The sequence below is a fragment of the Ambystoma mexicanum genome, chromosome 1p (assembly GCF_040938575.1).
Source record: "Ambystoma mexicanum isolate Mex_15411 chromosome 1p, UKY_AmexF1_1, whole genome shotgun sequence".
Lineage (NCBI taxonomy): Eukaryota > Metazoa > Chordata > Amphibia > Caudata > Ambystomatidae > Ambystoma > Ambystoma mexicanum.
In genome coordinates this window covers 1,093,770,495-1,093,791,116 of record NC_090921.1, presented here as the reverse complement: position 1 = coordinate 1,093,791,116, position 20,622 = coordinate 1,093,770,495, and the positions used below count along the sequence as shown (strand labels likewise).

Here is a 20,622-nt window from a genome sequence, read left to right as displayed (position 1 = left end):
CTCCTTATTACAGCGCAGCGCTGTGAAATTACCAAGCAGCTCAGCTGTCCCGCCAAAAGCGAGCCTTGCATCACAACACTGGCGACGACGATGGCGGACCTGTCGTGACCCCACTAAAGCTTCTTTTCTTCCATGCAGCGTGACAGTGGGAGGCGCGGCCCGCCGCCACTGCCCAAACACACCTGGGCCCTGAGGAGGTGATTTACACATATAAATGTGACTGGGATTTCAAGTGGTCTTCACGGCGTACTCACACCCGGGCCGCAGCAGTGATTTCCTCAGGCTATAATGGCTCCCGCAGCACCACCTGTTGGCCACGCATGGTACAAGCATGATATAAGGCCCAAACCCTATGGAAGGGGATTTTTGGCTCCGACACTGGACACAGGGACACCATACAAGGGATAGTAGAGTGTGACCCACCCACTCCCACCACCAGCAAAAAGATAGCACAGTGGACAGGTAAAACCCACATGCTACCAGCTCATCAAGGAGAATGTCGGAGGAAGACATCCCCAGCACTGTGCTTGCAAGGCTTTCAGAAGCATTTCCATGTGACCAACAAGAATCTACCCCATGGCAACTACCCCAGGCATTCGACCTCAGGGACACAGGTAATGTAGGACCCTGATGGGTCAGATGGATGAAAGACTTCAAGGAATATGTGGAGGCAATGGGCCCCATGGATGAGGAAAAGAAAACGAACATCCTTACGTTGGCAGTGGGAGCAGCGGTGAGAGACATCCTCTGTGAGCTGGTAGATGAAGAAAAGGTGACATACCAGGAAATTCGAGAGGCGCTTGACACCTATTTCGCCCCACACACCAACGTAGAGTATGAGAGACATATCTTTCACAAGACCATGTAGGAGAAAGGAGAAACCATGGACAATTATGGCTGCATGTTAGCTCTGTTCCTATTTAATCTATATATCCTAGGTATTGGTGCGGCTCTGACCGCTACCATCAGAAACCATCCGAAATTGGATTTAAATAAAATGCAGTATGGCTTTATGCGGATGATACAGTCCTACTTGACTATACAGCAGTGGGATTGCAAACTTCCCTGACGGCCATTGATTACTATCTTAAGGATTTGGGGCAGCACATTAATGTCCCCAAAGCTAAGGTCCTAGTCATGAATCAGCAAAAGCTGTTGTCAGGCAGAAGACATTTTTCTTGGTTTATTGATGGCCATAAACTGGAGGAAGTGCCAGCATTTAAATATCTGGGCGTATGCTTTAACTCCAAGAAATCATTGCGATTGACAAACCAGGCTCTTGAGCTCAAAGCCATTTCGGTCTCTTCCCAACTTCGGGCTCTGGATAATAAATATGGTCGATTCTCTCTTGCTCTAGTATTACAAATAGATAATTAAATCTGGGGTCCGAGATTGACCTATCGAGCCGAGGTGCGAGAAGGGGGTTTGGTGTGGGAAAAGCTGAAGCCATCATTTGGAAGCAGGTTTTAAATCTCCCATTGTGTGTTCCTTTGGCCGCAATTTGACATATCTTGGGCCTTGTTTCACTGGAAGCCATGATCTCTTGGTGTAAATTACTGCTTCTATGCAGTATTATATTTCCTCCGGCCTGTACTCTGTTTAAACAATTAAATATCTCTGTCTCCTGTGACGACTCTAGCATTTTAACTCAATGGATTAAGGGGTCCATGGAAATTCTTATGACAAATGATTTGCTACTAGCTGACTTGGAATATTGAGGAGACGTGAGAGCAAGCGGCACACTGATACCCCTAGAGCAAATTTGGGCCTCAAGTCTACTGGCCCCCCAAGACCTGTGAAAAGACTGCAGCTGGACAGTAACATCAAGAACTGCTGCATAGAAAATAATCGCATTCAGTCTGTTGTCAGGCACACCTGAATAACAAGATAAAAGAAGCAAAAATATAAGGTAGTTTGCAGCACCTGAAAATCTGGACATAAGATTTACCAAGTCGCCAGATTGATTTTTCTTAACGTCCCCAAGCAAACATAGTGAACTACAGATTGAAAGTAAAGAAGCATCGCATTTGGGAAGAATAGAATTATTGTAAAATCAGTTTCCTTGTCCTGAAGATGGCCCATACCAATTAGACCAACAGCATCTGAGAATGCGTAGTATGAGTCAAGGCGGCCGAAACATATGTTGACAACCTAAAGGAAATATCCATTGAGTCTATTTCCTTTTTTTTCTATTTACAACTATATTTTGTGGGTTGTTCTATATGAGTTATAATATTGAACTATACCAGAAATACGTAATGAATAAATACAGAGGGGCTGTATGAAACAAATAAAAGAAGAAACAGTCCCTCCACTATTAACAGATGTATTGACTTACAAGGGTGAGACCAAAGGAATCACTGGTTGATCATCATTCCTACAACTGTAGAAAGTATTTGTCTTTGTCTTTGATGTTTTTTATCGTGTTTTCTTTTCTTTTTCATTGAGGTTTATTGATTTATGTCACATTGAGCTTTATTGAAATAATTTGAGAATGAATGGCGTAGATGTGTTTTTTGATATCGTATAATTGTGCACTCATTTGGAGTGTTTTTTAAGTCTGTTTTCGAAATGTATTAAACTGAATAAAACGGAATGTTTATATATAAGGGCCATGTACTGAACTATCTATTATGTGAATAGATTGTCAATTGACTGACATCTGTTAATAGTGGAGGGACTGTTTCTCCTTTTATTTGTTTTATACAGCCTCTCTGTATTTATTCTAGAAGGTCACTTCGGTCCCCAGACAGAAGAACCTCTCACAGACCCCGCAGGAGTGTTCACAACGTAGCAATTCCATCACAGTCAGGAAGAGATTCCTCCTCTTCCCATGACAGCCAAAGGATGAAAAGATATGTATGGGCACTGGGGATTGAAACAGCAAAAGAACATAGCCCCATCCTAACACTCGAAGTACAGAATACGCTGACTGAATTCCTCATTGACAATGGCGCAACCATCAATGTCCTGAACGAGGAGGCCTACAATCGCCTGCAGCACCGGCCAAAACTGCGGCCCTCTCAAGTCGACATCTTTCCCTAAGGCTCCAACAACCCCTTCCAGGCAAGGGCACTTTTACCATGGTGTGTGCACACAAATTGCACATGGGCTAAATAAAACTACACATCCTCGCCATGGAAGCCAATAGCAGATGCACCCTGAGCTTCAGGACGGCCCTCGACATGGGACTTGTCCACATCCTATACAACATAATGGATCATAAATACATGGCCCCTGAAGGCGACGTCATGAAAATATACCCGAACCTCTTCAAAGGTTTGGGCAAATTGCGCAACTTCCAAGTGAGACTCCACATTGATCCCGGAGTCAAGCCGGTTGCCCAACACTACAGGGGCATCCTGATAAACATACAAAACCAGGTGGAAGAATAACTGTGACACCTGTTGGACCTCCACATCATCGAGCCGGCGGAGGGACCTACCCAGATGGGTTTCCCCGTTTGTACCCATACCCAAGAAATCGGCTGAGTGCTCCATTTGTTTGTGTGTAGACATGCGCTCCCCTAACATGGCCATACAGCGAAAGAATAATGGACATGATCCACCTCCTCAATGGTGCAACCATATTCTCCAAGCTCGACCTCAACAAGGGCTACCATCAGCTCAAAATAGCGTGGGAGTCCCAATACATTACCACTTTTGTAACCCACATAGGGCGTTCCCGCTACAAATGCCTGAACTTCGGCATATCATCTGCGACAGAGATTTTCCAGGAGGAAATCCACCAGGTGATCAACATATTCCAGGGTGTCTCAACTACAGCGATTACATCCTGGTATTCGGGAAATCAACCCAGGAGGAGAATGCAACCTACCCAAAGTTTGCAGGGCCCTAAAAGCAGCTAACGTAATGCTTAATAAGGACAAGTGTGAATGTGGAAAGCGTACTCTCAAATTCTTTGGCCACATATTCTTCGACCAAGGCATGAGGCCAGACCCCGAGAAAGTCCAGGCATTATAAGACACCCAGCGGCCAATGGACGTGTCAGACCATAGGTCTTTCTTCACGCTACCTGGAAAACTTTGCGACAGTGAGCGCCCCACTGACAGAGCTGACCAAGACCAGCAAGGAATTCATCTGGACTACCCAATGTGAGGCTGCCTTCACAAACATCTCTTCTCGAATTGGCTCGGTCTCAGACATGGCCTACTTTGGTCAGCCAAAGACACTGAGGGGACGGTGGACGCCAGTACGACACCAGGACTCCCCATGTCAAGAAAGTAGTATCATATGCCAGCGCAGCCTCACCTCAACCAAACAAAAATACTCCCAAGCAGAGAAAGAAAGCATGGAGGTCGTCTGGGCCTGTGAACACTTCTGTCTGTTCCTATTTGGAAAAGCATTCACAGTGGTCACCGACCACCAAGCCCTCCTCACCATTTTCGGCAACCCCCAGGCTGAAATGCCTCCGCGGATAGAACGGTGGGAACTCCGCCTCCAGGACTACACATTTTCCATGTGCCACAGGCCAGGAAAGGACAAGAATCCGGCTGACTATTTATCCTGTCGCCCCACAGGGACGTCCATCCTGGAACATTTAATCACTGATGCATATCTGCAATACGTCATAGACCAGCTAAGGCCGTTCCCAATGGCATGGAAGATACTGCAACAAGAATCAGTAAACGATCCAGTACTGGCCATTCTCGCCCAGTGCATCAGCCAAGGTAAACTGAAGCATGCAAGAGAACGAATGAAAAACCTAGAGGAATTGCTGCAAGGGGACGTAAAGGCAACACTGCTAATCCAAAAGGAACTCACTACTACAGAAGACCAAATAATCACGTAGAGCTGTCAAATTGTCCTCCCCAAGTCATTACACCAACTAGTGGTTGACCTGGCCCATGAAGGACAAAGAGCCGTAGTCGCAACAAAAAAACAGCTGAGACAGAAGATCTGGTTTGCTGGGCTAGACAAATAAGTGGAAGACACCCTAAAGAACTGCACAATCTACAGCGCCATAGCGCCAGCACCCCACACAAACCCTCTACAGATGTCACCATTACCTGGGGTCTTTTGGGAGGAACTGGCTGTCAAATTCTTTGGGACCCTCCGGGACGGCACATATGCAGTAGTGATAGTCAACGAATACCCAGAAGTACAGATCATACCATCCACGGCAGCAACTGTGGTCATCCCTGCTCTGGACCGCATCCTCATTACCTACGGCATCCCCCAAATAATAAAATCGGACAACGGCCCACCATTCACCAGCCTGGAACTTGTGAATTCTGCACAGTATATGGGCTTCAAACATAGGAAAATTACACCTCTCTGGCCCCAAGCCAATGGCATTGCTGAACACTTCATGGGTAATCTCAAGAGAATACTAAAGGTGGTGCATCTGTCCCACAAAAATTTTGAGCAAATGCTGTACCAGCTCCTCCGTGGTTACCGCCACACCCCCCACAGCACCACCGGCAAATGCCCGGCCAACCTCCTGTTTGGTCGCAGATTGTGGACATGGCTGCCACAGAGACCCCTGGAGTGCAACACCACACCAGAGGATGACAAATTGAGGGCGAAGGACGCCGAAGAAAAAACAAAAATCAAGGATGCGACTGACGAGAAGAGAGGACCCAGAGAGCACATTTTCAAGTACGGTGACAGGGTACTGGTATGTCAGACCCAAAGACAGAAAGAAGACCCCGCTTTGTACCCAGCCCCCTCACAGTCATCAAAGCAAAAGGCACCATGATCACAGCAGTGGACGCAGAAGGGCAGACAGTCACCAGGAATGTGGGGGGAACGTGGCACCCTGGGAGACTCGGAGGAGGAACAGCAGGGCTGTGACGACCAAGGGACATGGACTGATACTGAGGACCATTACTGGGGATATGAGGAGGTGTCCGGCAGAGAGGTCATGGATGAACATGGTGAGTGGCTCACAGACAGACCCTGCCCGATTCAGCCCAGACTTGCCAAGGGCAAGCAGCCCCATCCGGGCAAAGACTAGGCCCATATGACTCATTGAAGAGATGGGTTAGCACCCGACTCCATGTTTAAAAAGGAGGAAGGTTGTCATGTTGGAGTTTCCAGTTTGTCTGCATCGTTATGTGGCCATTTGGCTACAGCAGGGGCAAGACTCACACAGAAGGGAAGTGACGTGGGGAGCAGGGAAGAGGTAGTTAGGAATAAAGAAGAGTTGAGACCGGACGTAAGATCCATGTGGGTCTCCATATTTCAGCACAGCGCTGCGTAATTACAAAGCAGCTCATCTGTCCCGCATCACAACATAGAGCTCTGGAGACATTGAGTGTCTGGGGGAAGGCGAGGAAAGGGAGAATGCCTCTGAGGAGGTGCAGCTGAAAGTGGGCCTTCTTGGCAAGGTCAGTGATACGAGGAGAGAAGGAAAGAGAGGAGTCGAAGATGACACCAAGGTTTTTTGCCTCACAGAAGGGTGACGGGAGGAGCCCATGGAGGGTGGCCAGAGTGTGGGAGGGAAAGAGTTAGCAGGGGTCCCAATGAGATAGTTTAATTTATGCTCTGTAGACCTCATGTTTGGGAAAATACTCCTGAAGGTGTAATATGGTGTAAGATACTGGGCCTGACGAACACTACCCCTATTCAAGCTATTAGACTTGAACTAGGTTTAACGTCTATAGCTACGTTGATTAAGATTAACTTGGCCAAAGTATATATTAAGATAAGGTGTGCAGAGAAAGACTCAGTGTTGAAAATAGTTCCTGTTCTATCTGACTTTTCCATCATTCGACCAATGAAGCGAGTGTCAGTTGCTGCTTTTGCCTACACCTTCACTCCCCCTCCTACTCCTGCCATGGACTCTCATTCTGATACAACCCTTACTAACCTTCAACTCTCCATCTCCAACACTCTGGACATCCTTGCACCTGTCATGAGGATACACATAAAACCTGCGTCCAAGTGCAACTCCTGGTATGACTCTGACCTGGTTGCTCTGAAACGCAAGTGCAGAGCAGCTGAGTGTAAGTGACAGACTTCGAGCACATCCTCTGAGAAACTGGCCTGTAGCCTGCTCCAAAGGCAATACAGACTCTCCAGCTGCTCGAATAAGAGGGCCTCTATCCAAGCCTGCATCTCTGCAGCCACTAACAACTCGACTGAACTTTTCAAAATCTGCAAGGAACTCGCCAACTCTACTGCAGTCTCCACTTCTCCGCTGCCTTCCCTGGCCTCTCACTTCATTTCTAAAATCAGGACATCTTGTCCTCACTCTCCTCTACTTCTCACCCTTCTCCCTCACCCGCTCTCAGACCTCGCTTGGCACCCTCACTTCCTACTCTCCTTTTTTTCTCCCATAACACCCGATGAGATTTCTCAACAAGACTGCTCTTGAAAGTCTCATCCAAACAGGCCCTGCTCCTCCAGAACTATAAAGGACAACATTGTCTCCATTGCTCCAGCCGTGGCCGATTTCTGCAATCACTCCTTTGTCACTGAATCCTGCCCCTCACTCCTCAAGCACTCTCTTGTGCACTCTCTCTTCAAAAAGCCTTCTGCCGACCCTTCCTGTCTGGCAAACTGCTGCCCTATCTCCATTACCCACTTCATGGACACACTCTTGGAGAAGCTGGCCATCTACCAGCTTATCCACCATACTGAAGATGTTGGTTGTCTCCACGACCACCGGTCTGGCTTCAGAGCTGCCAGAGGCATGGAAACTGCTCTCCGGAGCACCTGTGAAAACTTGCTCTCTAATCTCGATTCCAGCTCTCCTTTCGTCCTCATCCTTCTTGACCTTTCCTCTGCCATGATACAATCAATCATGCCACCCTGATAAATTGGCTCTGTGATACCCTTGGCATCACGAGCCTGGCTGTGGACTGGTTGACCTCCTTCCTCTTGGACCGACCTTCCTAGGGTAAACTGGGCCCTGTTCGCTCAACCATCTCACTGCAGTGTCTCTCAGGGCTCTATCCTCCCACCTTGGCTTTTCAACATCTATCTGGCCCGTTTAGCCCATTTGATCTCCACCTTCTCTCCTAACTTCCAGTGTTACATCGACAAAACGCAGCTCTCCTTCAAGCTGCCCTCCTCTGCCTCCCCCTCTTCCTCTCTCATTCCTGACTGCCTGTCTGCTTTTCAGGCATGGTGCACTGCTAACTATCTCTGCCTTAATTCCAGTAAGACAGAGATCCTTTTCATTGGGACCCCTGCTCCCTCATTCCCTTCCACAATCTGGCTGCCCTCCATGGGCTCCCTACCCTCACCCTCTTGTGAAGCAAAGTACATTGGTGTCATCTTTGATTCCTCTCTCTTCCTCTCTCCTCACATCATGGGCCTTGCCGAGAAGGCCCACTTTCAGCTGTATCTCCTCAGAGGGGTTCTCCCTTTTCTCACCTACCCCCAGAAACTCAAGGTCTCCAGAGCTCTGGTGTTCTCCAGGCTGGACAACTGCAAGAGCCTCTTACTCAATCTGCCTAACTCCTCCCTATGCCTCCTTCAATTAATCCAGAACAGGACTGCAAGACTTATCCTTGGCCTCAAGCCCAGGGACCGCATCTCTCCAGCTCTAAAATCTCTCCAATGGCTCCCGGTTGCTGAGAGGATCAAGTCATCCACAAGGCTTTCTGGGGCCAGGGACCCTTCTACATCCAAGAACTAATTTGGAACTAATTTCAAGAGTGCCTAACAGTTGTGAGGCAGAGACAATAGGGACAGTAGGCAAACTAGTGCGACTACAGGTACGAGGTGGTGCAGGGGTGGGTCGTAAAGCCAAGCTTTCCCAGCACTGACAGCTCTTTCTTCTTGGGGGAAGTATGGACAATATTTAAATTGTCAAATGAAACGTCCTCTACTGCCAAGGGAGTACTTCCATTGGAAACTGGTACTGCATACGCAATTGGGGCAACGCGTGAGGTAGTAGGCGAAGTAGCTTTGTCAAAACTCCTTGACAACGGGCTTGTCCCAGAGCCCTTACTGGAGTGTGGAGCCAGCAACAAAATATTTGCACACATAATAGACGCCAACTCATCTACATTATCACCATTGGTGGATACAATACACGCCTCTGCTTCTACCTCTATGCCAACACTCACCCCTGAAACATGCACAATAGCTGGAATATTATAGCGTTTGAACACTTTTGCTGGGCCATTGGCCGCAGTGAAACCAGTTACATTATTATTACTGTCCACAGGCTGCAGAACCTAGGTCCCACGAATCGGCAGGCAGTAGAGGATTGTCCACGCTAATACACAAATGTATATTAGAGCTGCAGTTATTTATATTAAGCAACCAATTAGTGTCATTGTCATTGCATAAATTGATTGATGGGGCTTGATCGTTAATCAATACCAAAAAGTGCTTTATTTCGTTAACAAGAATGTTGGCTTCCTTCATAGGTTTCAACAGGGATTATGTCTTCCTTTTGGCCTTGCTGTGCGGGGACAAGCTTGCAGACTGTAGTATAATAATGGGTGCGGGAAGATTCTGCGATGCAAGCTCAACTCTTTATTATTGAACCAGTACCAGCAATGGAAGGCATTAAACATGAGGAACATAAGTCTATGGGCAACTGGCCTCCAACTGTGTTGGACTATACAGTGCTGTCATGTCCCTGGAATCAATTTATTTCCACTCTCAAGAGGAGCGCCGGGAGCTCTACTTGCTCCATGTCCTCTGCTCCGTGAGAGGAGGCTTTGCGCTCTTTTCATCTGGCTTTTCTGGGTTTGCGTGAGCTCTCACGAAATGGGATGCCATACGAGATCCCAACACACCACCCCTTGGTAACGCAGAAAAGCTTATTGCGTAACATAGTAATTATACTTCACCGGTCTTCTGTGCTCCCTTATGACTTGCTTCATGGGAGGCTTCCGATACATCCCCTTCTGTTCCTTCCTCCGTAGTCTCTTTCGCAATAGCTTCTGGTTCTTGTTCTCAGGCAACCTCTCCGTCGGGGCTTTTGCAGGGATTGGGTTCCTCTCGTGTCCTTTCTGCTTCGCGATGCTTCTCAAACATTGCTACACGCTCCATGTTCCACGTGCAGCCATCCTTGGTGCGGACGTGGTTTGACCCTCTATGGATAACTCTTATTGGTCAATTGAACTTCAAACCTGTCGTTTGGTCCTTGCTTGGTAGTCGTACTTTGATCCAGTCTCCTTACTTGACCTCGCCACCTTGAGTCATTCTCCTTTGATCGCTCCATCTTTTCATGTGTGCTTTGCTGTTTTCCAGCCTCCACACCACTTCAGTTATATCTACTTCGTCATCCTCTCTTACTCTGGTCAACCATGGTAGCACCAGTGTGGACGCCGCTCTCCTCCCTCACAACATGCGAAATGGCAAAATTTGGGTGATGCCGTTGGGAGTTCACCTGTGAGCCGCAATAGCCTCCTTGACTGTTTTGAGGCGATCCATACCTGAAGCGGTTGCTAGTTGGATGGCTCCTTTAATTAACCTATTGGCTCTCTTCACAAGTCCATTGCTTGTGGATGGTACAGTGCAGCTTTTCTCTGATTTATATTGTTTTTGTGCAGGAATCACTCCATATCCCTCGATACTAGCTGTACTCCATTGTCTGTGACTAGCTCTTTGGGAAGATCTTCCCTCTGAAATATGGATGTGAGGACTTCTATGACCGTAGCCGTTGTGATGTTGGGGACGAATTCTGCCTCTACCCACTTCGACATGTAGTCCACCAGTACTATGCCGTACCGATGCTCAGCGTCATTATCTCCAACGGTCCAATAAAATCTAACCCCACTTTAGACCACACTGCTTCAGGGATCGCCGTGGGAATCATCGGAGCTTGCCTGGTCCTCAAGCATTTGTTACTGTTGAGACACTCGTGGCATCTCTCTATCATTGCGTGAATTTCTTGATCCATGGCGGGCCACCAGTATGCCTCCCTCACCCTTCGTCGTGTCATGGTGTTCCCTAGATGCCCTGAGTGGGCTCTGCACAGAATGACTTTTCTCATGCCCACCGATGGTATCACTTAATCGCTTTTCATGATCAATCCGTCCGCCTCTGAAATTTCTTCCGCCACTTTCCAATATGGCCTCATGCCTTCTGGTACAGACCTTTCCTCCGGCCATCCATTCCTAACCCACTCTCTTAGTCTTACCATTGTGGGGTATTGACTGTCTTCTTCATTCCAATGCCCATTGCTTAGTTCCAGGAAGTCTGGGCCCCTGAGGACTTGACTCGACGCTACTATACATTCATCCTGCAGGAAGGTGGTGGCTTTGTCTTCCGGTAGCATTGACATGCCGTCTGCCTGAGCATTTCTCCATCCGGCTTTGTGGTTAATTTCAAAAGTGTACTCCTGCAGTTTGGCCGTGATCCGTGCCAACTGGGGTGTTGATGATTTTGTCTCTCCTGGACTGAGCATATGAATGAGGGGCTTGTGGTCGGTGACCAGTTTGAATTTGGTGCCCCACACAAGTCCTGAAATGTTCAACAGCCCATGACCAGGCCAGCATTCTCTTTCTCCGCTGTGGAGTAATTCTTCACGGCCGTGGACAAGGCTTTTGAGGTGAATGTCACCACATGTTTTGCGTCCCCTTTCTTCGGGGTGAGTACGGCACCCAACCCACACGCACTGTCATCCATGGTGATGACTGTACTCCATTCAGTATTGAACGGCTGTAGACATGGTGCTTCCACTATGCGCCCTTTTATGTTCTCAACAGCCTCCTTCTGGGCTTCTAGCCATGTGAATTCTGTGCTTTTTTTAAGTAGGTCTCGCAGTGGCGTCGTGATTTCTGAAAATCTGGGGATGAATTTGGCATAATATTCTGCAAGCCATAGGAACAACCTCACTTCTTCCCAGTTAGTCGGCTCCGGAGCCTTGATTATGGCTCACACCAGATTTTGTTTGGGGCTTATGCCCTGGGACGAAATCTTGTACCCCAAGTATTCAACTTCACGTGCCCTTAAGACACACTTTTCATACCTCAGCTTGACTCCAGCATCCTGCAGCTTGGTGAGGACTTTTTTTAGAGTGACGTCATGAGTAAGTTCATCTGCAGCGTATATCAGTATATCGTCCTGGAAATAGGACACGTTTCCTATGTCTCATAGTAATAAGTCCATCATTTTCTGAAACGCTGAAGCCGCAGACGACAGGCCAAAGGGCATCTTGGTGAACTGGTAGGTGCCGAATGGGGTGATGAACGCAGTTAGTGGCTTGGAGTCTTTGTGCAGGTGAATTTGATGATACGCATCCCTCATAACTAACTATTAGAACACTCTGGCTTCTTTCATCATGAGGATGAGCTCATTTATGTTTGGAAGGGGGTAGCTATCTGAGATGACTTCCAGGTTGAGGCTGCGAAGATCAATGCACACCCTTAAGTCTTGTGAGTTCTGTTTCTTGATGAGGACGATGGGACTGAGGCTTCAACCTCTTCAAATGGTGCCCGCCTTCACCATTTTGTTGAGCTGAGTTCTGAGTATGTCCCTGGCTGTCGCTGGCACAGGCCTTACTTTATGTTTTACGGGGACAGCATTAGCCTTCAGCAATATCTTATGTACAAAGTTCTTAATTTTTCCTGGACCTTCTGAGAACAGCTTGGGAAAATCTTCTTTGACTTGATATTCTGAGCTGGGATCTAGTTTCATTTTGAGTTTGGCTTGATCGTCCCAACCTAGGACTGCAGGGCCTTCTTGGCTGAAATGTATTCTTGTGGTCATTTGTCTCCCCTTGAACTCCACTTTCCCCTTGATGTGTCCTAGTAGGTCAATGGATGCACCCCCAGACACTGTGGGCTTGTGACAGGTGCTGAGGACTTAAATCGTTTCGGTGCCCATCATCTCTTTGTATGTGCGGAGTGGCAGTATGGTTAAGTCCGAACCCGAGTCTGTCATGACTCTCGTCTCCATTCCATTCACGCTGATGGCACAGTGGGGCTTTTCTCTCCTGCCACGTGGGCTGTTCATCATTAACACTGTGGGCCTCCTTTCTTCTTCGGATGAGGAGTCTCCCTCTGCGTTGTACTCCGCATTGACATTAGTAACCTTTTTATTTCGCCACAGTGAAAAATGTCTGATTTTCTTCCACACGAGCACTCCTTGTCCCTTGCGGGACATTCTCTGTCGTCTGCCTAGTGCTTTGTGCTGGTGCATCTGTGGCACTTCAATGGTTCTTTCCTTCCCCACTTCCCTTCTCTTGCATCAGCAACTGGTTTCTCCTTCTTGGTCCTAAAGGCTATGGTCTGGACTTTTGCTGGGCTGGGACCACTGACATATTCTTTCCGTCGTCCTGCAGTCTCCTCAACTGCTCTCGCAATCTCTATGGCTTTTTCCAGCTGTAGTTCCTTCTCTAAAATAAACTTGTCCTGCACTTTTCTGGTGTTGGTGTGTACCGTCAGCATGTCGCAGATCAATCCTTCTGAGTTGTTTCCAAAATTGCACAGTGCGGCTAGTTCAGGCAGCTTAGTCACGTAGTTGTCTACAGGTTCAGATGCCTCTTGTTTGCGACTGCCGAACCGTATCCTGTGCAAAACGGTATTTTCCTTGCTTGCAAATTGCTTTATTTTCCTCCTGACCGCCTCCCGTCATTATCAACAGCCACCACTTTGGGCGGGAGGCTTGCAAACACCCTCTGGCCTTCCACGCCCAGCTCATTCAATAACATGGCTCTGCGCCTTGCCGCCGGGTATCCCGCACCTCCCAGTGCCTCCAGGTACATAGTAAACAGGGGTTGACATTGTGGCCATAGAATGGTAGGCCTACCTGGCGTTTGTAGAAACGGCGGGGGTGGAGTTTCTCCTTGCATGGTGCTGCGTGGGTTCAAGTCCTGATCCTCGTCGCCAAATATGAAGTATAATAATGGGCGGGAAGCTTCTACGTTGCAAGCTCAACTCTTTATTATTGAACAAGTACCAGCAATGTAAGGCATTAAACATGAGCAACATAAGTCTATGGGCAACTGGTCTCCAACTGTGCTGGAATATACAGTGTTGTCATGTCCCTGGAATCAATTCATTTCCACTCTCAAGAGGAGCGCCGGGAGCTCGAGTTGCTCCGCATCCTCTGCTCCGTGAGGGACGTCACGCGAGATCCCAACACAGACGCTTTCCTTTTATACAGGTTAAAAACAATCAGAAGGAAAACTGTGTGATAAACAACAAACCGTCCACGTGGGAGCTGCTAAGCATTTAAACTAAGGAAACCACGAAAATGGCCAGGGTGCAATAATTGGCTGAGGGCTACGTCCACCAGCGATTTATGCCACTAATAATAATCTCGGGATAGTATGATAGTAAGTAAATGAGGGAGTCAGTCACCAGTCATAGATACAGGTGGCATGAATAAGATATCCAACTCAGGAGAGGACAGTTGGACAGGAGGAGGGCAGGGAACGCTCGACAGCTAAGGGAGCTGTTTTAGTCCATCTGCCCCCTCCCACCTCGTACTTGAATTTGCTTGATGAAATAGAGTGAACCATAGTGTGGCTGTGCAGGAACGCGTGGAACAGCACACATTAGTCCATACACGCAGCAGCAAATGAGCAGAGCACAAAAGTGCACGCCTTCTGCACCAGCTGGTTTCTGGCTCCCTTTGTGTGGCAGTACAGGCTGATGCAGGGTCCAAGTCCCTGTTCTCACCACCGAACAATGGCCAACAATAGGGCATGACATTTGTACGGGCTTTGCCATGGGCTGATTTCTGCCACTCTTTGTGTGGCAGGACAGTCTGATGCAGAGTCCTTGTGCCTCCTCTAACCACCGAACAACAGCCAACAATAGTGCATGCCCTTTGCATGGGATTATAGCTGAGCAAAGTAATTGACTGATCCTAAGAGCGGAGTGTGAAACGATCTGGATTAAAATTCTTCCGGAAAGTTCAAGAAACACAATGGGGCTCATTCTGTATAAAGTGATAATGCATGCAGGGTGCCACAAGCGCTACCAATGATATGCCGTATCAACTTTTGCAAAACACAGTGTAAAAGTAACCATTAAAAATATGCAAAAAAGGAGGCCACCAGGGGACACAGGCAAGATGGCAACCTGTTAGCGACGCTCCATTCCCTCCCTCCCTATCCATGGTGATGTAGTGGAGAAACTGATTTAAGGGGAGCACCAACAGCGTTTTTGGGGAAAGTGGTGTGGTGTTTCAAATTGAGTGAGGTGACCGCTGTGCTGATCGGGGACGGGGCGGAGAGGCCCTTCGGCAGTGCTGGGAGCCAACACGAGGTTTCAGTGTGCAGCGTGCCATTTGGACAGAGAGCGTGGAGGGCACAGCTGCCTCTCTAGACCAGCGGGGCCTGAGTGCAGCACGGGGATCATAACTGTCCTCGTTGCTCTCGGGTGTGCAACAATGGTCCAGGAGGACTTCAGCGCAGAGCCCTGGTAAGGATGGGGAAACAAAGAGGAAAGCGGCACGTAGAAGTCAACCTAGCGAGAGCTCTACCACAACGCTTACATGGGGGGTAAGCCCTGCAGAAAGAAGCCCATTCACAAATCCAAGGGGTCTGCAGTCCCTGGCACTGATAGTATACTCTGAGAAGAGCTGCCAGGGGCTCCTTAGCTCTGGGTGATGTGACGGCAAGGAGAGGCCACTGGATCTGGCAGATGTGATGTGGCGGAAGCCTGTGAAGCATTTAGGAAGACAACTCTTTATAACATACACCAACCAAACTATGATTGTGAAGTTTCTTCCCCCTTTGGTGGAGTTGCTATACCTGCGTCACTGATGAGGTGAGGCATGGGGGAGGCTGACTGGCTCGGTGGGATGCCCAAAAGTACATCTCGAAGTGCACCCAGCCAGTGTTAAAGGCAGATGGTTGACAGTGGGCTCCAGCAGCGATGAGGCCTAAGAAGGGGATGAGCTGGAAGGAGGTGCTGAGTGGTTATAAATACCAGCAGGGGTGTTCCTATGTGTGGAGAAGATCTGGGGCTACGATAATTTTGGGACTGTCAGGACTGGGGGCTAGCTATCATTTTTGGTTGTAACCCCCGAGCTTCTATCTGGGTCTACAACCAAAAGACACAGGGCTATAGACCCCTCAGCCCCCCCCTAGGAACGCCTCTGAATACCAGGCAAATAAGGAGATGGAGAAACCTGGCAAGTAAGGCCTCATGACTGAGGCTGTGGCCAAAAAAGCAACATTTAGGTGATCCTAGAGGAAATTAGGGGGATGAGGACGCACACAAGTGCAAAAGGGCAGAACTGTCCAGTAAATTGGAGGACATGGAGGAGAAGCTGGTGGGTCTGGAAACAAAGCAATCCTCTTTGGAGATGCTGGAAACTCAATTGGATATGAGGATTTCCAAGGTGGAGAGGCAGAAGGACGAGCTACACCTCACGGTTGATGACATTGAGAACCAGGAGAGACGTAACAGGCTTTCTGGCATACAAGAGAAAGATGGAGAGACCCTGGAGAGCCTTGAAAAGACAGTCCAAGACATTCTTGCACTGGTCCTCAAGGATAAGGATAGGCCACACATTGTTTTTGATAGGGCTCACAGAGCAGGCGGGTTGGTCAGGTTTCATTACTACTCCAATAAGCCCTGGAGTCTCGAAAAGGCCAGAAGTATGGGGTCTTTTGACTCCAGGCAGGGCTCGAGGGTACACACAGGGGGACGCAGTCCGCCCACTTTTTTCAGAGGTTGGACTCAGTCCCCCCAGCTGAAATGAGAAGCATTGAATGTCCTCTTTGAATTTATACATTAAAGCCGACCTCAGGGATCTAACCACAGTCGTCAGGTTTGTAGGCCGGACACTTCATCACTGCACTATACAACCTGATGAAAAATAACAAACAACTAAAGGTAAATTGTCCCATTTCGGTACTGCAAGTCCCAGGGAAAACATTTGTATTGGTTCTTGGAGTTTAAAACATGCACATCTTTTAATGTTTTCAAAAACACTATTAGAAGAAAATATCCTCTTTTGGTTTTGTGTGTGTGTTGATTTTAGGATAGACAAATGCCATTCGTCCTGTGCAATTTGGGTCACAAAATGGGAATATCCGGATTCCTAATAAATGTATTGCCATCATTATGAGTATCATAAGGCCCTAAGCCAAGGCTTCTTCTTTGTAGTTGAACTTGCTGACTGTTCTATTCCTCAGAACTTTAAAGGGAGTGAAGGTACATTGCTATCTTCATCTGGAATAGGCCTTTTTTTCCGGTCCTGAATCATGTGTGAAGAGACCATGATTTTGTCCATTTTGCCCTTCTATTTGATATTATTTGTTTGAATTATACTGGGTGCTATTACTCTCCTTGGCCTCTGGATACTTGGTTGCTCCATTCTGCATGTGCTTTCTACATCTTTAATTGAACAATACCTGCCATTCACAACTGTTCACTCCTTTACTTAATCTAAGAGAAATTGCATATGTAGTTTATCCTCTTTGACTCCTTTCGAGCCATGAAGTTGCTCTTGCTGCACATCCTTGATTCTGAGCCAAGCGAATAACCTTTGTTCTTGCACAAATGTGTATTCCAGTGTCCGTCAACATTACAGCCTTGGTTTCCCTTGTCGAGGCTTCTTTTTTCTTAGCATGGCTGCTTTACTCACTTTCTATTTCCTTTTTTTAGCAAGCTTCTATATGTCTCATCTGCCTTGTGTTTCTGCATATATCCATTAATTACATCCTTTGTTACGTATCTTCTTAGTGTATATGGTTTTCTTCATATTCTCATATATGTTTTCTTCATCACTTCAATCACATCTTCATTCTTTAGATATCCATACATCGAGTTCCTGCCATCCACGTATCTTCTCTCTGTAGTGGCGTCACTTTACATCTGCCAGACTTTACTTACAGTTCTTCTATGTCCAGTGGTGTCTGCAGGCACATGTCTAACGCATCAGTTTGAGGTTACATTCGATACGGTTGTCTGAGCGCAAAACATCTCTCATACCTTCGATGTGGTATTGGCATGATACCAAGTGTCAAGCACAGGGCTTTCTTGCTGTTCTTCCAGTATGACAAAGGTGAGGGGGTGGCTCTATAGATGACTTGTACATCTGCCTCTCTACAAGACCCATCTCCTGCTTAATACGAATACTTCCTGAATGTGGTGTTGATGCGGTTTGTCTTTGGGGTGAATTTTCAGTCTTGGGTGAAGGCCACCTATAGTGACCCGACAGCGAGGGTGGCAGTGAATGGGGTGCAATCGGGGGACTTCGCACTATATGGGGGATCAAGACCAGGGTGCCCTCCGTCCCCTCTTCTCTGCACCCTGGTGATAGAACCCTTGGCAGCAGCAATTAGAGCAAACCTGGGGATACGAGGGATTGATTGTGAAGGGGCTGCCTTTAAAGTGTCTCTTTCTTTGTGTGGACGAGGCATTTCGCTATATTACGGACACAGGGGATTCTCTTAGAGAAATAATGAAGGTTTTGCAGACATATGGGACCTTGGCGGGCAGAAAGTTAACTACTCTAAGTCACTTCCTCTTCTGATGGGGGAGAGGGTTTCCTCGCCCTTGACTGATCAGAACCGTTGTGGGCTTACATAGGTGGAGGATGTGATCATTTATCTTGGGCTTCAGATACCTAGTAACCTCCAGGACCTATACACGTTGAATCATTTGGTTGAGGAGTTGAAGAGTAATCTGAGGAGCTGATCTGAGCTCACACTCTCGCTGATAGGCAGGTTGACGATTATAAACATGAATGTGCTCCCACAGCTGTTGATTTTGTTTCAGATGCTCCCTACCATACTTCCTGATGGGTTTGTCAAAGAGATTGGCCATATGTTTCTTAATTTTGTGTGGCTAAAGAAGAGGGCGTGTATAGAGCATGAAACCCTTGCTCTCCCCAAAGAGGAGGGAGGGTTTGGATTCCCTAATTTTGCCTATATTACAAAGCGTCCCAATTTAGAATAATGCTAGAACGTATGTAGGAAGATTTAGGAACCTACTAGACATACACGAAAAACGTTAGGGACTATTTATGGCCACTGTGTAAACTCCTACCCAAGGAGGTACTGGAACACCCCATGCTGGGAAGTCTGTGGTCGCTGTGGAGAAATAACATGGTGAATAGTGGATTATCTTCGTGTCAGTCCCCCCTGTATACTTTGTGGGGTCCCCCACTTATTGCTGGGCAGTCTAGGGTTCAGAAAGGCACAATGATGGTCAGACCTGGGCCTGGAAAGGGCGGCTCATTTCTTGCTGAATGGTAAGTTTAAAGTGTTTGAAGGGGTGCGAGAGATGCTGGGAGGGGGATTTTTATGTATCTCAGGCTCAAGAGGGTACTCTTAGACCATAAGTGGAGGGAGGACTTGGCTCGCAACCTTACCCCTTTAGAGAAGATATTGGAGATGGCACGATCCAGGCAGGGTATTTTTTCCAAAATGTATCGAGTCATGATGATGTCAACTTTAAAAGTAAGGAGAACATTTCAATCTTACTGGGATCAGGTGTTGGGAGACGGGGTTCCAGAGGATGTCTGGGAAAAGATTCATAAGGTAGCATTTCACAGGAATCTCTCCACCAACGTCATTGAACCTTATTTTACGGTACTCCACAGATGGCATAGAGACCCAGTGAGTGTTTCAAAAATGTTCACAGGAGTTTCATCACAGTGGAAGAGGGGAACCAGGCACACCGGTGCATTATGAGGTGAGATTACCCCCGGATTTGATTCGTTTGGGGAGAGTTGTTGAGTTGGACAAAAGCTATTACAGGGAAGACCATGCAGTTGGATCCTCTTACAGTACTCCCGAGTATCCTACCAAAAGGGTACATATAGATTCCTAAAGATGTAGGAGGCTCTTCTGCGTGCAGTGAGGATAGCGGTCTCACAGAAATGGAGGGAGCCTACAGTGCCTGACAAAAGTGACTGCTTACGGAAGGTATGTGAAGTATACCTGATGGATATACTGACCTATATGACTCATGATGATATGTCCATATTTATGGAGGAATAGGGGCTATTTATGTTAAAATATGGCATGGGTGGATGTGGGGGTCCAGGACCAGCAGGACAAGGGGGAGTTTAGAAGTGGAGGAAGAGAAATGACCGGAGGATACGTATATCCGTGATTTGAATGAGGAAATTCACATGTATTGCAGAGCTGCTCTACGGTACTTGCTGGATAGTCTGTAAGGAGGTATCCTGACAGTACTGGTGAAAGAGTAAGAGTAGGCCAAATTCCTGGGTATTATCCCTAATGTGTCTTGTGTTGCAACCCATTGTTCAATGTTTGGGGGGGGACATGTGTTAGTCATTTGTACCTGAAAGGAAGGAAGAGAGGGGATAGAGAGAACATGTAGATTGGACAGTGTGAAATGTTATTGTCATGATAGTTTGCTTTCAGTTTGTTTTTTTGCCTGTAGATTTTAACATAAACATGCAATAAAAATTGAGTTAAAATATATGCAAAAAAATCCAATCCTTTGCTCCTTCATTGTACTCTCTGCTTTGTAAAAATGTTACGTGCCCCCTGCAAATTATGCTTTGCAAACAGCATTCACAATATATCCCTGTGCAATCTGCCTGCTTTTAGCAGAGGGGGAATGGGAAAGTGGAAATGTATTTCCCTTCCCGTCTCCCACTCTACCTGGAAAAAACAACTTTAACATCCCTCAGCAGTGTAAGAGCAAGGGGTAAACAACTCACGCCTTTATTTATCACCTTACATTTATGCTCAGTATGGATCGAAAATGACCCCCAATTTCTTCAAGCAGTTGGATGAAGGTTTAAC

General features: G+C 47.3%; 1 protein-coding gene across 1 annotated transcript in view; it reads right to left on the bottom strand.

Annotated features, from left to right (window-relative positions):
* LOC138448430 (NACHT, LRR and PYD domains-containing protein 12-like) overlaps window positions 1-20,622 on the bottom strand; it is a 434,278-nt gene that overhangs the window by 6,133 nt on the left and 407,523 nt on the right. The window lies entirely within an intron of this gene.